This window comes from Oncorhynchus keta, chromosome 6 (genome assembly GCF_023373465.1).
Source record: "Oncorhynchus keta strain PuntledgeMale-10-30-2019 chromosome 6, Oket_V2, whole genome shotgun sequence".
NCBI lineage: Eukaryota > Metazoa > Chordata > Actinopteri > Salmoniformes > Salmonidae > Oncorhynchus > Oncorhynchus keta.
The window spans coordinates 4,013,417-4,029,398 of NC_068426.1; the positions used below are offsets into that span (position 1 = coordinate 4,013,417).

Below are 15,982 nucleotides of genomic sequence, written 5' to 3' on the forward strand. Positions count from 1 at the left end.
GCTGGGTATAGGAGTAACTCTCTCTGACTGAGGTATGTTAGCTGGGTATAGGAGTAATTCTCTGACTGAGGTATGGTAGCTTGGCTATAGGAGTAACTCCCTGGCTGAGGTATGTTAGCTGGGTATAGGAGTAACTCTCTGACTGAGGTATGTTAGCTGGGTATAGGAGTAACTCTCTGACTGAGGTATGTTAGCTGGGTATAGGAGTAACTCTGTCTGACTGAGGTATGTTGGCTGGGTATAGGAGTAACTCTCTCTGACTGAGGTATGTTAGCTGGGTATAGGAGTAATTCTCTGACTGAGGTATGGTAGCTTGGCTATAGGAGTAACTCCCTGGCTGAGGTATGTTAGCTGGGTATAGGAGTAACTCTCTGACTGAGGTATGTTAGCTGGGTATAGGAGTAACTCTGTCTGACTGAGGTATGTTAGCCGGGTATAGGAGTAACTCTCTGACTGAGGTATGTTAGCTGGGTATAGGAGTAACTCTCTGACTGAGGTATGTTGGCTGGATATAGGAGTAACTCTGTCTGACTGAGGTATGTTGGCTGGGTATAGGAGTAACTCTGTCTGACTGAGGTATGTTAGCTGGGTATAGGAGTAACTCTGTCTGACTGAGGTATGTTAGCTGGGTATAGGAGTAACTCTCTGACTGAGGTATGTTAGCTGGGTATAGGAGTAACTCTCTGACTGAGGTATGTTAGCTGGGTATAGGAGTAACTCTCTGACTGAGGTATGTTAGCTGGGTATAGGAGTAACTCTGTCTGACTGAGGTATGTTATCTGGGTATAGGAGTAAGTCTCTGACTGAGGTATGTTAGCTGGGTATAGGAGTAACTCTCTCTGACTGAGGTATGTTAGCTGGGTATAGGAGTAACTCTGTCTGACTGAGGTATGTTATCTGGGTATAGGAGTAACTCTCTGACTGAGGTATGTTAGCTGGGTATAGGAGTAACTCTCTGACTGAGGTATGTTAGCTGGGTATAGGAGTAACTCTCTGACTGAGGTATGTTAGCTGGGTATAGGAGTAACTCTCTGACTGAGGTATGTTATCTGGGTATAGGAGTAACTCTCTGACTGAGGTATGTTGGCTGGGTATAGGAGTAACTCTGTGACTGAGGTATGTTGGCTGGGTATAGGAGTAACTCTGTGACTGAGGTATGTTAGCTGGGTATAGGAGTAACTCTCTGACTGAGGTATGTTGGCTGGGTATAGGAGTAACTCTGTGACTGAGGTATGTTAGCTGGGTATAGGAGTAACTCTCTGACTGAGGTATGTTGTTCAATACACATGAGGTTGACAAGATTAGAAAGCTTTTTATTAAACTTCTATACTGTACATCAACAACGAACCAGTACTCTGTCTCTCAGCAACAACAAACCTGTACTCTGTCTCTCAGCAACAACGAACCAGTACTCTGTCTCTCAGCAACAACGAACCAGTACTCTGTCTCTCAGCAACAACGAACCTGTACTCTGTCTCTCAGCAACAAGGAACCTGTACTCTGTCTCTCAGCAACAACAAACCTGTACTCTGTCTCTCAGCAACAACGACCCAGTACTCTGTCTCTCAGCAACAACGAACCAGTACTCTGTCTCTCAGCAACAACGAACCTGTACTCTGTCTCTCAGCAACAAGGAACCTGTACTCTGTCTCTCAGCAACAACAAACCTGTACTCTGTCTCTCAGCAACAACGAACCTGTACTCTGTCTCTCAGCAACAACAAACCAAGAGAGAGGGAGACAGACAGACACAGAGAGAGAGAGAGAGAGAGAGAGAGAGAGAGAGAGAGAGAGAGAGAGAGAGAGAGAGAGAGAGAGAGAGAGAGAGAGAGAGAGAGAGAGAGAGAGAGAGAGAGAGAGAGAGAGAGCAGCAGCACGACCAGTTGGACTGGGGACAGACAGGAGTCATCGGGCCAGGTTGTCCTGAGGCATGATCTTAAGGTCCATGTCCTCCGGGAGGGGAGAGAGAGGGAGCGAGAGAGAGATGGGAGAATTATAAGGAGCATACCTAAGATCACCCAGGACACCAGATAAGACAGGAGAATTACACCACATAGATTTTTGGTAAAGGTTGTCTGCCTGGGCCAGGATGTGTGTGAATGTTGTAGCTGTAGTCCTCTAGAGCTGTGTTCCGGAAGTCTACAGTTAGCTTGAAGAAAATGGAGCTGTGTGTGTGTGTGTGTGTGTATATGTGTGTGTGTGTGTGTGTGTGTGTGTGTGTGTGTGTGTGTGTGTGTGTGTGTGTGTGTGTGTGTGTGTGTGTGTGTGTGTGTGTGTGTGTGTGTGTGTGTGTGTGTGTGTGTGTGTAACCCCTCCAGCTGAACACATGGTTTCTGACCCTCCATAGTTTTACAGCAACTTTTCCTCCTGGCTTCGATATTCTGCTTTTATTTGGTTCATTATCAAACAAGCATTTGTGCTGTAAAATAAGAAATGTAATACATTTTGATGAAGTCAGATTGTAAATGCAGCAGGGGAACATAATTAGGGGTTGTGTGTTAGCTCCAAATCTGTTCCATTAGTTATGTTTTCATTGGAACTCAGTTAAATAATGTGTGTGTGTGTGTGTGTCTGTTACAGATGTGTTCGTACTTCATAACTCTCTTGTGTTTTGAAAGAAAGGACTGTCCGGGCCAGCGATCCTAGTTGATTGGTTGTTTATTCTAAAGGTAGACTCAAGGAAGCACGTTAGATGTGCAGGACAACAGGATGTTGACGGCTGTTTGATTCCTGATTTGTCTGTTAGCATGGAAATAACTGTTAATTAGCAGGGAGCTAATGTGACCATTACAATTAGAGTATTCTAGCTAACTCTCTCTCACAGTATTGACATCCTCGTAGAGTATTCTAGCTAACTCTCTCTCACAGTATTGACATCCTCGTAGAGTATTCTAGCTAACTCTATTTTACAGCAATAACATCCTCGTAGAGTATTCTAGCTAACTCTATTTTACAGCAATAACATCCTAGTAGAGTATTCTAGCTAACTCTATTTTACAGCAATATCATCCTAGTAGAGTATTCTAGCTAACTCTATTTTACAGCAATAAAATCCTAGTAAAGTATTCTAGCTAACTCTATTTTACAGCAATATCATCCTAGTAGAGTATTCTAGCTAACTCTATTTTACAGCAATAACATCCTAGTAAAGTATTCTAGCTAACTCTCTCTCACAGTATTAACATCCTAGTAGAGTATTCTATCTAACTCTATTTTACAGCAATAACATCCTAGTAGAGTATTCTAGCTAACTCTATTTTACAGCAATAACATCCTAGTAGAGTATTCTAGCTAACTCTCTCTTACAGCACAAACATCCTGACTCCTATTTGAGTATTCTAGCTAACTCTCTCTTACAGCAATAACATCCTAGTAGAGTATTCTAGCTAACTCTATTTTACAGCAATAACATCATAGTAGAGTATTCCAGCTAACTCTATTTTACAGCAATAACATCCTAGTAGAGTATTCTAGCTAACTCTATTTTACAGCAATAACATCCTAGTAGAGTATTCTAGCTAACTCTCTCTTACAGCAATAACATCCTAGTAGAGTATTCTAGCTAACTCTCTCTTACAGCAATAACATCCTAGTAGAGTATTCTAGCTAACTCTATTTTACAGCAATAACATCCTAGTAGAGTATTCTAGCTAACTCTATTTTACAGCAATAACATCCTAGTAGAGTATTCTAGCTAACTCTATTTTACAGCAATAACATCCTAGTAGAGTATTCTAGCTAACTCTCTCTTACAGCAATAACATCCTAGTAGAGTATTCTAGCTAACTCTATTTTACAGCAATAACATCCTAGTAGAGTATTCTAGCTAACTCTATTTTACAGCAATAACATCCTAGTAGAGTATTCTAGCTAACTCTATTTTACAGCAATAACATCCTAGTAGAGTATTCTAGCTAACTCTCTCTTACAGCAATAACATCCTAGTAGAGTATTCTAGCTAACTCTCTCTTACAGCACTAACATTCTGATTCCTAGTAGAGTATTCTAGCTAACTCTCTCTTACAGCAATAACATCCTGGTAGAGTATTCTAGCTAACTCTATTTAATAATATCAACTGATTATACTATAACGTGGAACACAATCTTCCACAAAGGCAGTAAACCTCAGCAGTGACGCTCGTAGAAGCCTGTGCAATGGCATAGCCTTGTTTTGTTAATCCACCAGACAAGACGCTCTTATTTCCTGAGCCCTTATCACAGTCAAGACTTATTTTATAGTAAAAAAAACCATGATGGAATATAACAGAATAAAATATAACAGAATAAAATAGAACAGAATAATGTTAACGAATAGAAGAGGCTGTTGAATGTCAGGGAAGCAGCGTTGACCAGTAAAAAACAGAGGATCGAAGCTAGAATGTTTTCTCATTGAAGGTCATTACCCACCTGTCTGGATCATTACTCACCTGTCTGGATCATTACTCACCTGTCTGGATCATTGCCCACCTGTCTGGATCATTACCCACCTGTCTGGATCTGGATCATTACCCACCTGTCTGGATCATTACCCACCTGTCTGGATCATTACCCACCTGTCTGGATCATTACCCACCTGTCTGGATCTGGATCATTACCCACCTGTCTGGATCATTACTCACCTGTCTGGATCATTACCCACCTGTCTGGATCATTACCCACCTGTCTGGATCATTACTCACCTGTCTGGATCATTACCCACCTGTCTGGATCATTACTCACCTGTCTGGATCATTACTCACCTGTCTGGATCATTACCCACCTGTCTGGATCATTACTCACCTGTCTGGATCATTACTCACCTGTCTGGATCATTACTCACCTGTCTGGATCATTACCCACCTGTCTGGATCTGGATCATTACTCACCTGTCTGGATCATTACTCACCTGTCTGGATCATTACTCACCTGTCTGGATCATTACTCACCTGTCTGGATCATTACCCACCTGTCTGGATCATTACTCACCTGTCTGGATCATTACTCACCTGTCTGGATCATTACCCACCTGTCTGGATCATTACTCACCTGTCTGGATCATTACTCACCTGTCTGGATCATTACTCACCTGTCTGGATCATTACCCACCTGTCTGGATCATTACCCACCTGTCTGGATCATTACCCACCTGTCTGGATCATTACCCACCTGTCTGGATCATTACCCACCTGTCTGGATCTGGATCATTACCCACCTGTCTGGATCATTACCCACCTGTCTGGATCATTACCCACCTGTCTGGATCATTACCCACCTGTCTGGATCTGGATCATTACCCACCTGTCTGGATCATTACCCACCTGTCTGGATCATTCCTCACCTGTCTGGATCATTACCCACCTGTCTGGATCTGGATCATTACCCACCTGTCTGGATCATTACCCACCTGTCTGGATCATTACCCACCTGTCTGGATCATTACCCACCTGTCTGGATCTGGATCATTACCCACCTGTCTGGATCATTACTCACCTGTCTGGATCATTCCTCACCTGTCTGGATCATTACCCACCTGTCTGGATCATTACCCACCTGTCTGGATCTGGATCATTACCCACCTGTCTGGATCATTACCCACCTGTCTGGATCATTCCTCACCTGTCTGGATCATTACCCACCTGTCTGGATCTGGATCATTACCCACCTGTCTGGATCATTACCCACCTGTCTGGATCATTACCCACCTGTCTGGATCATTACCCACCTGTCTGGATCTGGATCATTACCCACCTGTCTGGATCATTACTCACCTGTCTGGATCATTCCTCACCTGTCTGGATCTGGATCATTACCCACCTGTCTGGATCATTACCCACCTGTCTGGATCATTACCCACCTGTCTGGATCTGGATCATTACCCACCTGTCTGGATCATTACCCACCTGTCTGGATCATTACCCACCTGTCTGGATCATTACCCACCTGTCTGGATCATTACTCACCTGTCTGGATCATTCCTCACCTGTCTGGATCATTGCTCTTGTTTGACTCTGAAGGCTTCATGGCTCCCATTCTATTCCACAGCTATACTTCAGCACCAGTAACAGTCTCATTGGGGTAATAATATATGCATTATTGAAGAGACATTATTTGATAGCCGTGACCTATCAGTTGAAGTATACGTATCATCTAGTGGTCAGAGTGTTGGCCTAGTAACCGAAAGGTTGCTAGATTGAATCCCCGAGCTGACAAGGTAAAAATCGGTTGTTCTGCCCCTGAACAATGCAGTTAACCCAGGCTTTCATTGTAAGTGAGAATTTGTACTTAATTGACTTGCCTAGTTAAACAAAGTTGAAGGTTAAATAAACATCTAGCTTCCTACGGTTCTGCAGTTACAGCCTGCCTAGTAGAGTTTGTTTTACTGACAGTGTTTTTACCACTGCTGTGTGTGTGTGTGTGTGTGTGTGTGTGTGTGTGTGTGTGTGTGTGTGTGTGTGTGTGTGTGTGTGTGTGTGTGTGTGTGTGTGTGTGTGTGTGTGTGTGTGTGTGTGTGTGTGTGTGTGTGTGTGTGTGTGTGTGTGTGTGTGTGTGTGTGTGCGTGTGTGTGTGTGCGCGTGTTTGTGTGTCCCCAGTTCTCTCTTTGTGCCAGTGTGTACCATGAGAAGTGGAAGAGATTACATTACTGACCATCAAAGACCTGCAGGAGGAATGTCCAGTATACAGTCCTTTATCTTACGCAGGTCTCCTGCTGGGATGCTTCCCAAATGGCAGCCTATTAAGCTTCTATGGACCCTGCTAACAGGTAGTGCCCTATGTAGTGAATAGGGTGCCATTTAGGACACCACCCTGGAGAACAAAGAAGAGACCATTTACTGTACCAAGGGTTTAACTAAGAGAGAGAGAGAGAGAGAGATTGAGAGATTTAGAGAGCGAACCAGATGGAGAGAACGAGAGAGATGGAAATCGAGAGAGAGAGAGAGAGTAACGGAGAGAAAGAGAGAAATATGGAGAGAGAGAGTAAAGGAGGGAGAGAGATGGAGGGGGAGAGAGAGAGGCTTCGATAGAGAGGGTTGAAGATGGAGATTGGGGGAGTAGAAAGGGAAAGAGGGACGAGAGAGGGTTGGAGAAGGAGATGGAGGATTAGAGGGGGAGAGAGAGAGAGGGAGGAGAGAGAGGAGAGAGGGAGGAGAGGGAGAGAGGAGAGAGAGAGAGAGGAGAGAGAGAGAAGAGAGAGAGAGAGAGAGAGAGAAGAGAGCGAGAGAGAGAGTGGGATAAAGAAATTGAAGTGTAGGATTTGTGATGGAGTGACAGAGACAGAGAAATAGATATAGACAGGATTAGATCCAACCAAATCATGAGAAAACAAAAAGATTGACACATTGGAAAGAATTTACAGAAAAACAGAGAGTTCACAGTGGCAGAATACCTGACCACTGTGACTGAACCAAACTTAGGGAAAGATTTGATTATGTACTGACTCAGTGAGCATAGCCTTGCTATTGAGAAAGGATGCTGAAGCCCCTTAAATAGAATTTGAAAAAAATTAAGAGAGAGGGTGAGAGAAACAAGAGAGAAACAAGAGAGGGAGAAACAAGAGAGAGAGAAACAAGAGAGGGAGAAACAAGAGATGGAGAAACAAGAGAGACAGAAACAAGAGAGAGAGAAACAAGAGGGAGAAACAAGAGAGGGAGAAACAAGAGAGGGAGAAACGAGAGAGGGAGAAACGAGAGAGGGAGAAACGAGAGAGAGAAACAAGAGAGAGAGAAACAAGAGAGGGAGAAACAAGAGAGAAAGAAACAAGAGAGGGAGAAACAACATAGAGAGAAACAAGAGAGGGAGAAACAAGAGAGGGAGAAACAAGAGAGGGAGAAACAAGAGAGGAGAAACGCGAGAGAAACAAGAGAGGGAGAAACAAGAGAGAAAACAAGAGGGAGAAACAAGAGAGGGAGAAGAGAGAGAGGGAGAAACAATAGAGAAACAAGAGCGAGAGAAACAAGAGGGAGAATGGAGAGAGAGAAACAAGAGAGAGAGAAACAAGGAGAGAGAAAACAAGAGAGGGAGAAACAAGAGAGGGAGAAACAAGAGAGAGAGAAACAAGAGAGAGAGAAACAAGAGAGGGAGAAACAAGAGAGAAACAAGAGCGAGAGAAACAAGAGAGGGAGAAACAAGAGAGAGAGAAACAAGAGAGAGAAAACAAGAGAGGGAGAAGAGAGAGAGGGAGAAGAGAGAGAGAGAAACAAGAGAGAGAGAAACAAGAGAGAGAGAAACAAGAGAGGGAGAAACAAGAGAGAAACAAGAGAGGGAGAAGAGAGAGAGGGAGTAGAGAGAGAGAGAAACAAGAGAGAGAGAAACAAGAGAGGGAGAAACAAGAGAGAAACAAGAGCGAGAGAAACAAGAGAGGGAGAAACAAGAGAGAAACAAGAGAGGGAGAAACAAGAGAGAAACAAGAGAGGGAGAAACAAGAGAGAAACAAGAGAGAAAGAAACAAGAGAGAGAGAAACAAGAGACAAACAAGAGCGAGAGAAACAAGAGAGAGAGAAACAAGAGCGAGAGAAACAAGAGAGGGAGAAACAAGAGAGGGAGAAACAAGAGAGGGAGAAGAGAGAGAGAAACAAGAGAGAGAGAAACAAGAGAGGGAGAAACAAGAGAGGGAGAAACAAGAGAGGGAGAAACGCGAGAGAAACAAGAGAGGGAGAAACAAGAGAGGGAGAAACAAGAGAGAGAAAAACAAGAGGGAGAAACAAGAGAGGGAGAAGAGAGAGAGAGGGAGAAACAATAGAGAAACAAGAGCGAGAGAAACAAGAGGGAGAAGGGAGAGAGAGAAACAAGAGAGAGAGAAACAAGAGAGAGAGAAACAAGAGAGGGAGAAACAAGAGAGGGAGAAACAAGAGAGAGAGAAACAAGAGAGGGAGAAACAAGAGAGGGAGAAACAAGAGAGAGAGAAACAAGAGAGAGAGAAACAAGAGAGGGAGAAACAAGAGAGAAACAAGAGCGAGAGAAACAAGAGAGGGAGAAACAAGAGAGAAACAAGAGAGAGAGAAACAAGAGAGAGAGAAACAAGAGAGGGAGAAGAGAGAGAGGGAGAGGAGAGAGAGAGAAACAAGAGAGAGAGAAGAGAGAGGGAGAAACACGAGAGAAACAAGAGCGAGAGAAACAAGAGGGAGAAGAGAGAGAGGGAGAAGAGAGAGAGAGAGAAACAAGAGAGAGAGAAACAAGAGAGAGAGAAACAAGAGAGGGAGAAACAAGAGAGAGAGAAACAAGAGAGGGAGAAACAAGAGAGGGAGAAACAAGAGAGAGAGAAACAAGAGAGAGAGAAACAAGAGAGGGAGAAACAAGAGAGAAACAAGAGAGAGAGAAACAAGAGAGGGAGAAACAAGAGAGAAACAAGAGAGAGAGAAACAAGAGAGAGAGAAACAAGAGAGAGAGAAACAAGAGAGAGAGAAACAAGAGAGAGAGAAACAAGAGAGGGAGAAACAAGAGAGAAACAAGAGAGGGAGAAGAGAAAGAGGGAGAAGAGAAAGAGAGAAACAAGAGAGAGAGAAACAAGAGAGGGAGAAACAAGAGAGGGAGAAACAAATGCGAGAGAAACAAGAGAGGGAGAAACAAGAGAGAAACAAGAGAGGGAGAAACAAGAGAGGGAGAAACAAGAGAGGGAGAAACAAGAGAGAAACAAGAGAGAGAGAAACAAGAGAGAGAGAAACAAGAGAGAGAGAAACAAGAGAGGGAGAAGAGAGAGAGGGAGAAACAAGAGAGAAACAAGAGGGAGAAGAGAGAGAGGGAGAAGAGAGAGAGAGAAACAAGAGAGAGAGAAACAAGAGAGAGAGAAACAAGAGAGGGAGAAACAAGAGAGAGAGAAACAAGAGAGGGAGAAACAAGAGAGAGAGAAACAAGAGAGAGAGAGAAACAAGAGAGAGAGAAACAGAGAGAGAAACAAGAGAGGGAGAAACAAGAGAGAAACAAGAGCGAGAGAAACAAGTGAGGGAGAAGAGAGAGAGGGAGAAGAGAGAGAGAGAAACAAGAGAGGGAGAAACAAGAGAGAAACAAGAGCGAGAGAAACAAGAGAGAGAGAAACAAGAGAGAGAGAAACAAGAGAGGGAGAAACAAGAGAGGGAGAAACAAGAGAGGGAGAAACAAGAGAGAGAGAAACAAGAGAGGGAGAAACAAGAGAGAGAGAAACAAGAGAGAGAGAAACAAGAGAGGGAGAAACAAGAGAGAGAGAAACAAGAGAGAGAGAAACAAGAGAGGGAGAATCAAGAGAGAAACAAGAGCGAGAGAAACAAGTGAGGGAGAAGAGAGAGAGGGAGAAGAGAGAGAGAGAAACAAGAGAGATAGAAACAAGAGAGAGAGAAACAAGAGGGAGAAACAAGAGAGAAACAAGAGAGGGAGAAGAGAGAGAGGAGAAGAGAGAGAGAGAAACAAGAGAGAGAGAAACAAGAGAGAGAGAAACAAGAGGGAGAAACAAGAGAGAAACAAGAGCGAGAGAAACAAGTGAGGGAGAAGAGAGAGAGGGAGAAGAGAGAGAGAGAAACAAGAGAGGGAGAAACAAGAGAGAAACAAGAGCGAGAGAAACAAGAGAGAGAGAAACAAGAGAGGGAGAAACAAGAGAGGGAGAAACAAGAGAGGGAGAAACAAGAGAGGGAGAAACAAGAGAGAGAGAAACGAGAGAGAGAGAAACAAGAGAGGGAGAAACAAGAGAGAGAGAAACAAGAGAGGGAGAAACAAGAGAGGGAGAAACAAGAGAGGGAGAAACAAGAGAGGGAGAAACAAGAGAGAGAGAAACAAGAGAGAGAGAAACAAGAGAGAGAGAAACAAGAGAGAGAGAAACAAGAGAGAGAGAAACAAGAGAGAGAGAAACAAGAGAGGGAGAAACAAGGGAGAAACAAGAGCGAGAGAAACAAGAGAGAAAGAAACAAGAGAGGGAGAAACAAGAGAGAGAGAAACAAGAGAGGGAGAAACAAGAGAGAAAGAAACGAGAGAGGGAGAAACGCGAGAGAAACAAGAGAGGGAGAAACAAGGGAGAAACAAGAGCGAGAGAAACAAGAGAGAGAGAAACAAGAGAGAGAGAAACAAGAGAGGGAGAAACAAGAGAGAGAGAAACAAGAGGGAGAAACAAGAGAGAAACAAGAGCGAGAGAAACAAGAGAGAAAGAAACAAGAGAGGGAGAAACAAGAGAGAGAGAAACAAGAGGGAGAAACAAGAGAGAAACAAGAGAGGGAGAAACGCGAGAGAAACAAGAGAGAGAGAAACAAGAGACAAACAAGAGCGAGAGAAACAAGAGAGAGAGAAACAAGTGAGGGAGAAACAAGAGAGGGAGAAACGCGAGAGAAACAAGAGAGGGAGAAACAAGAGAGAGAGAAACGAGAGAGGGAGAAACAAGAGAGGGAGAAACGAGCGAGAGAAACAAGAGAGAAAGAAACAAGAGAGGGAGAAACAAGAGAGGGAGAAACGAGGAGAGAAACAAGAGAGAAAGAAACAAGAGAGGGAGAAACAAGAGAGAGAGAAACAAGAGAGGGAGAAACAAGAGAGAGAGAAACAAGAGAGAGAGAAACAAGAGCGAGAGAAACAAGAGAGGGAGAAACAAGAGAGGGAGAAACAAGAGAGGGAGAAGAGAGAGAGAAACAAGAGAGGGAGAAACAAGAGAGGGAGAAACAAGAGAGAATTTGATAATATCATGTCTTTACATGGGAGGTGAATGAGCTTATTGGATAATATCATGTCTTTACATGGGAGGTGAAAGAGCTTATTGGATAATATCATGTCTTTACATGGGAGGTGAAAGAGCTTATTGGATAATATCATGTCTTTACATGGGAGGTGAAAGAGCTTATTGGATAATATCATGTCTTTACATGGGAGGTGAAAGAGCTTATTGGATAATATCATGTCTTTACATGGGAGGTGAGCGTATTGTAGATCCTGTGTCTTTACATGGGAGGTGAGCGTATTGTAGATCCTGTGTCTTTACATGGGAGGTGAGCGTATTGTAGATCCTGTGTCTTTACATGGGAGGTGAGCGTATTGTAGATCCCATGTCTTTACATGGGAGGTGAGCGTATTGTAGATCCTGTGTCTTTACATGGGAGGTGAGCGTTAGATCCCATGTCTTTACATGGGAGGTGAGCGTATTGTAGATCCTGTGTCTTTACATGGGAGGTGAGCGTATTGTAGATCCTGTGTCTTTACATGGGAGGTGAGCGTATTGTAGATCCTGTGTCTTTACATGGGAGGTGAGCGTATTGTAGATCCTGTGTCTTTACATGGGAGGTGGGCGTATTGTAGATCCCATGTCTTTACATGGGAGGTGAGCGTATTGTAGATCCCATGTCTTTACATGGGAGGTGAGCGTATTGTAGATCCCGTGTCTTTACATGGGAGGTGGGCGTATTGTAGATCCTGTGTCTTTACATGGGAGGTGAGCGTATTGTAGATCCTGTGTCTTTACATGGGAGGTGAGCGTATTGTAGATCCTGTGTCTTTACATGGGAGGTGAGCGTATTGTAGATCCTGTGTCTTTACATGGGAGGTGAGCGTATTGTAGATCCCATGTCTTTACATGGGAGGTGAGCGTATTGTAGATCCCATGTCTTTACATGGGAGGTGGGCGTATTGTAGATCCTGTGTCTTTACATGGGAGGTGGGCGTATTGTAGATCCCATGTCTTTACATGGGAGGTGAGCGTATTGTAGATCCCATGTCTTTACATGGGAGGTGAGCGTATTGTAGATCCCATGTCTTTACATGGGAGGTGGGCGTATTGTAGATCCTGTGTCTTTACATGGGAGGTGAGCGTATTGTAGATCCTGTGTCTTTACATGGGAGGTGAGCGTATTGTAGATCCCATGTCTTTACATGGGAGGTGGGCGTATTGTAGATCCTGTGTCTTTACATGGGAGGTGAGCGTATTGTAGATCCTGTGTCTTTACATGGGAGGTGAGCGTATTGTAGATCCTGTGTCTTTACATGGGAGGTGAGCGTATTGTAGATCCCATGTCTTTACATGGGAGGTGAGCGTATTGTAGATCCCATGTCTTTACATGGGAGGTGGGCGTATTGTAGATCCTGTGTCTTTACATGGGAGGTGAGCGTATTGTAGATCCTGTGTCTTTACATGGGAGGTGAGCGTATTGTAGATCCCATGTCTTTACATGGGAGGTGAGCGTATTGTAGATCCCGTGTCTTTACATGGGAGGTGAGCGTATTGTAGATCCTGTGTCTTTACATGGGAGGTGAGCGTATTGTAGATCCTGTGTCTTTACATGGGAGGTGAGCGTATTGTAGATCCTGTGTCTTTACATGGGAGGTGAGCGTATTGTAGATCCTGTGTCTTTACATGGGAGGTGAGCGTATTGTAGATCCTGTGTCTTTACATGGGAGGTGAGCGTATTGTAGATCCTGTGTCTTTACATGGGAGGTGGGCGTATTGTAGATCCTGTGTCTTTACATGGGAGGTGAGCGTATTGTAGATCCTGTGTCTTTACATGGGAGGTGAGCGTATTGTAGATCCTATTTCTGCCTCAATAAATGGGGACATTTTGCCACTTCCCTCTAGGAAACAGGCTGTTTTAGGCTTTTGGGTTAGGTTAAGGGTTAGGGATAGAGGTTAAGGGTTAGGGATAGAGGTTAAGGGTTAGGATAGGGATTAGGTTAAGGGTTAGGGATAGAGGTTAAGGGTTAGGATAGGGGTTAGGTTAAGGGTTAGGGATAGAGGTTAAGGGTTAGGATAGGGGTTAGGTTAAGGGTTAGGGATAGAGGTTAAGGGTTAGGATAGGGGTTCGATTAAGGGTTATGGATAGGGGTTAGGGGTTAGGTTATGGGTTACGGGTTAGGTTAAGGGTTAGGGATAGGGGTTAGGTTAAGGGTTAGGGATACGGATATAGGTTAAGGGTTCGGGATAGGGGTTAGGTTAAGGGTTAGAGGTTAAGGGTTAGGGATAGGGATGGAGGTTAAGGGTTAGGGATAGGGATAGAGGTTAAGGGTTAGGGATAGGGGTTGGGTTAAGGGTTAGGGATAGAGGTTAAGGGTTAGGGATAGAGGTTAAGGGTTAGGATAGGGGTTAGGTTAAGGGTTACGGATAGGGATAGAGGTTAAGGGTTAGGGATAGAGGTTAAGGGTTAGGGATAGGGGTTAGGTTACGGGTTAGGGATAGAGGTTAAGGGTTAGGGATAGGGATAGAGGTTAAGGGTTAGGGATAGGGGTTAGGTTAAGGGTTAGGGATAGGGGTTAGAGGTTTAGGGTTAGGGATAGGGATTAGGTTTAGGGTTAGGGGATTAGGTTAAGGGTTGAGGGTTAGGTTATGGGTTAGGGATAGGGATAGAGGTTAAGGGTTAGGATAGGGGTTAGGTTAAGGGTTACGGATAGGGATAGAGGTTAAGGGTTAGGGATAGAGGTTAAGGGTTAGGGATAGGGGGTTGGTTAAGGGTTAGGGGTTAGGTTAAGGGTTAGGGATAGGGGTTAAGTTAAGGGTTAGGGATAGAGGTTAAGGGTTAGGATAGGGGTTAGATTAAGGGTTATGGATAGGGGTTAGGGGTTAGGTTATGGGTTAGGGGTTAGGTTAAGGGTTAGGGATAGGGGTTAGGTTAAGGGTTAGGGATAGGGATGGAGGTTAAGGGTTAGGGATACGGATAGAGGTTAAGGGTTCGGGATAGGGGTTAGGTTAAGGGTTAGAGGTTAAGGGTTAGGGATAGGGATGGAGGTTAAGGGTTAGGGATAGGGATAGAGGTTAAGGGTTAGGGATAGGGGTTGGGTTAAGGGTTAGGGATAGAGGTTAAAGGTTAGGGATAGAGGTTAAGGGTTAGGATAGGGTTTAGGTTAAGGGTTATGGATAGGGATAGAGGTTAAGGGTTAGGGATAGAGGTTAAGGGTTAGGGATAGGGGTTAGGTTACGGGTTTGATATAGAGGTTAAGGGTTAGGGATAGGGATAGAGGTTAAGGGATAGGGGTTAGGTTAAGGGTTAGGGATAGGGGTTAGAGGTTTAGGGTTAGGGATAGGGTTTAGGTTTAGGGTTAGGGGATTAGGTTAAGGGTTGAGGGTTAGGTTATGGGTTAGGGATAGGGATAGAGGTTAAGGGTTAGGATAGGGGTTAGGTTAAGGGTTACGGATAGGGATAGAGGTTAAGGGTTAGGGATAGAGGTTAAGGGTTAGGGATAGGGGGTTGGTTAAGGGTTAGGGGTTAGGTTAAGGGTTAGGGATAGGGGTTAAGTTAAGGGTTAGGGATGGGGGTTAGGGATAGGGATAGGGCTTAGGTTAAGGGTTAGGGGTTAGGTTAAGGGTTGGGGGTTAGGTTAAGGTTTAGGGGTTACGTTAAGGGATAGGGGTTAGGTTAAGGGTTAGGGGTTATTTTAAGGGTTAGGGGTTAGTTTAGGGGTTAAGGGTTTGGGATAGGGGTTAAGGGTTAGGGATAGGGGTTAGGTTAAGGGTTAGGGGTTAGGTTAAGGGTTAGGGATAGGGGTTAGGGGTTAGGTTAAGGGTTAGGATAGGGGTTAGCGGTTAGGTTAAAGGTTAGGGGTTAGGTTAAGGGTTAAGGGTTAGCTTAAGGGTTAGGGGTTAGGTTAAGGGTTAGGGGTTAAGGGTTAGGGGTTAGGTTAAGGGTTAGGGGTTAAGGGTTAGGGTAGTGTTAGGTGTTAGGTTAAGGGTTGGGGGTTAAGGGTTATGATAGTGTTAGGGGTTAGGTTAAGGGTTAGGGGTTAAGGGTTAGGGTAGTGTTAGGTGTTAGGTTAGGGGTTAAGGGTTAGGATTGTGTTAGGGGTTAGGTTAAGAGTTAGGGGTTAAGGGTTAGAGTAATGGTAGGTGTTAGGGAAAATGTGTGTGTGTGTGTGTGTGTGTGTGTGTGTGTGTGTGTGTGTGTGTGTGTGTGTGTGTGTGTGTGTGTGTGTGTGTGTGTGTGTGTGTGTGTGTGTGTGTGTGTGTGTGTGTGTGTGTGTGTGTGTGTTAGGTTAGCGTAGTGAAGCCACATGGGACCTGAAGTGTGCAGAGTCAGCAGTCTGTCAAGTAATGAAGGAGAAAACCAATACCAGACTACAGCACAAACCTTTCTCTTATCACACCC

General features: G+C 44.3%; 1 long non-coding RNA gene across 7 annotated transcripts; it reads left to right on the plus strand.

Moving 5' to 3' along the window:
- Positions 1-11,638: 11,638 nt before the first annotated feature.
- LOC127930620 (uncharacterized) lies at positions 11,639-13,509 on the plus strand. Of its 7 annotated transcripts, XR_008138441.1 has the most exons (5): positions 11,639-11,834; positions 12,238-12,274; positions 12,460-13,088; positions 13,126-13,384; positions 13,422-13,509. It is a non-coding gene; the product is annotated as an uncharacterized LOC127930620 (long non-coding RNA). The 7 variants fall into 7 exon arrangements; XR_008138442.1 differs by having other exon boundaries at positions 13,163-13,496; XR_008138444.1 differs by having other exon boundaries at positions 13,200-13,496.
- Positions 13,510-15,982: the final 2,473 nt, after the last annotated feature.